We start from the raw sequence: 2,662 nt of genomic DNA, 5'->3' as shown, positions 1-2,662 counted from the left end.
TGCTCTTCCTCCTCTTCAAAGACATCTCTGCTCTGTCACTTCATTTTAGTACATTTTATTTGTGAAGACAAAAAGGCAAGAAACAAACACAGCCATCAAAAAAAACCATGTACATCATGAGACCAAAATAACATACTATTTACAGGAACACATCAAGGTATAAAATATATGTACACGCCCTGTCTTCTGACAAACCCAGACCACTGGGCTCGGCTACACAACCCAGCAGAGAAAAAAAAGCCTTCACAAGAATTTGCCACTAGAAAACAGCTCCAAGCAAGAAAAGGCACCTGCTATTTGCAATACTTGTGCAGCGGGAAGGGGTGATGGAGCAGGCGACACAAAGCTGCAGCTGCCAAAGCCCTGCCGCAGGGCTGGACCGGAGGATACTGGGTGGTCCCAGGACATGGGGGATGCAGAAGAGCTGGCAGGTACCAGGGGCAGAACTGTCGTGGATGAAGGGACAAGCCCATGGGGGTGGGAGGAAGGCGCAGGGCTGTGCTTTTCTCAGGGTCAGGCGCAGGAAGGCAGGACAGGGCCTGGAGGGTCAGGGATGTACTGGGGTCCCTCCCAGTTACAGCTGGAGCATCATGCAGCCCATGGAGAGTTCAGGGCTTGGGGTCCCCTTTCCTCCCCATGAGAGTGAAGGGGGCTCAGGGAGATTGCGCAGCCTGCAAGATGGAGCAAAGCTCCAGCAAGTTTGCTGAAAAGCAAGTGGGACCCCTGTGCTTTGCAGGGATTGTACCTGGACCCCATCCAGCATGGGACAGGGGAAGGACTGGGATAGGGGCACTGGGAGAGCACCCTGGGGAGCAGGCACTGGTTCTGCAGCACCAAGGCAGGAGGCAGCATCCAAGACCCCAAAGTTGCTATGCTGGGAGTTGCTGGAGAGAAAAAACACACCTGGGGTGGGCAGGACCCTGGTGCTCCAACTCCTCACAGCTGGCCAGTCTGGGAGATGCACTGCCAGCCTGTCTTTTTGTGCAATAAGAGCTGTGGGTGCCAGGGAGGGGGCACTGCCCAGCCTTTCTGGGTGGCCTCACAGTGGTTTGGGGGCCCAGTGCTTTCAGGTTCCTGAGTCATCTCCACCCCTTGTGTGCAAAGCTCAGCTCTGGGCCAGCACTGCACCCTCAGTTGAGGCTGGAGCTGGGCCCTGTGTGCTGGAGGGAGGTGACCCATGGAGCAAGAGTCAGGGCCAGAGGACAAAAGCAGCACCCAGCAATTTGAGGAAGGGAAGGACCTCCCTGGACTTCAGGTATCATCACACCCTTGGCACAAACCAAGGCACCTAAGGGTGAAGGAAAATGAGGTGCATGGCGCGAAGGCAGCTCCAAACTGTCCCTGCAATGGAGGGGCTGGCAGAGGGGCTCAGAGACCATAAGAATAGACTTAGGCTATGCAGCAGTGCAAGTCCTGAGCCCCAGGGGAGCACCCCAGCACAGTGCAAAAGGATGAAACAGCTCACCCACTTCCTCCATCAGGCAAACAGCTCTCACCATCATCCCTAGCCTCACCTCCACCTTGGTTGTCCAAGCCTGTGGTCCCACTCTGAGTTCTAAAGGACCAGAGTCCAAGGGGCCACCCTTGCTAGACCACCTGAATGTTGGGACCTTGTGCTTTAGTATTTGGGGGAACCTGCCCCCCCTAAACTGACAGTGTGGCTCAGAGCTGTTAGCCCCTTCCCAAACCCGATTGTGGCCAGGGAACAGGGTACAGCCCTGTGCCAGCTGCCCGGCCCCAAGGAGGGGGTAATTTGGGGGCTCCAGGATTACCCTGGTTTATGTGTTTATAAACCCATGGTTTATCCTGGGACAGGATCTAGATTCAACTATGTTTTGGGGGTGAAAAATCAAACATCACACACAAGAATCAACTTCTCTCACAGACTGCCCCCATGCACAGAGGCTTTTACAGCACCGGTTCCCTGCTGCTCCAGGCTGCCAGCAAATTACAGCAGGGTCTGGAAAATGGAGCCTAGGACCCATCATTCCAGTGATGTGCTTTGCATGACATTTTTCCAGACAAAGAAGGGCTTCATTGCATCCACAGAGAATATCTGTGAGAGCAGAGGCAGGAATACAGGCTGAGCTGAGCCTTTCAGAGGTCCCTTTTCATCCTTCAAAGGGACAAGAGGGACCACTTCCAGGCTGCAGATCAACCCAATAACTAACGGCAACACCGCTGAGCCTCAGCTGAAGCATCCCAACAGCAACGGGAGCAAAATCTCAGTGTTGCGACTCAACTGGGGGATTCCATTGGAAAGGTGAGAACTGGGAGCACAGAAGAGAGCAGGATGATGGTCCTGCTGCACTGCCCGGGAGGAGGCAGATAGGGGGACATGAAGGGTGGCTCAGACATGCAACGAGGTGAGGTGGAGGCCACATGTCCCCCAGACGAATTCAAGTGTCAAAACCATAACAATAATTAAAAGAAGAAAAAAACAAAACCACAAACTCCCCCCATCATCCCCAAAACAAAACCCAGTGACAGCAGCACCCAACTTGCACCATGAGGTAGCTAAACCAGATCAACACCCAAGAAACGTTCTCCTGCGTGGGAAATACCAACCCACTCAGATACTAAAACGTACACACACACACACAGAGCTGTGAGATCATAGTCTCTCCTTGCTTCAAAGACACCGCCCCCCCCCCCCCCCCCC

Source organism: Calidris pugnax, unplaced genomic scaffold (genome assembly GCF_001431845.1).
Source record: "Calidris pugnax isolate Ruff unplaced genomic scaffold, ASM143184v1 scaffold116, whole genome shotgun sequence".
Taxonomy (NCBI): domain Eukaryota; kingdom Metazoa; phylum Chordata; class Aves; order Charadriiformes; family Scolopacidae; genus Calidris; species Calidris pugnax.
This window is presented reverse-complemented; position numbering follows the sequence as displayed.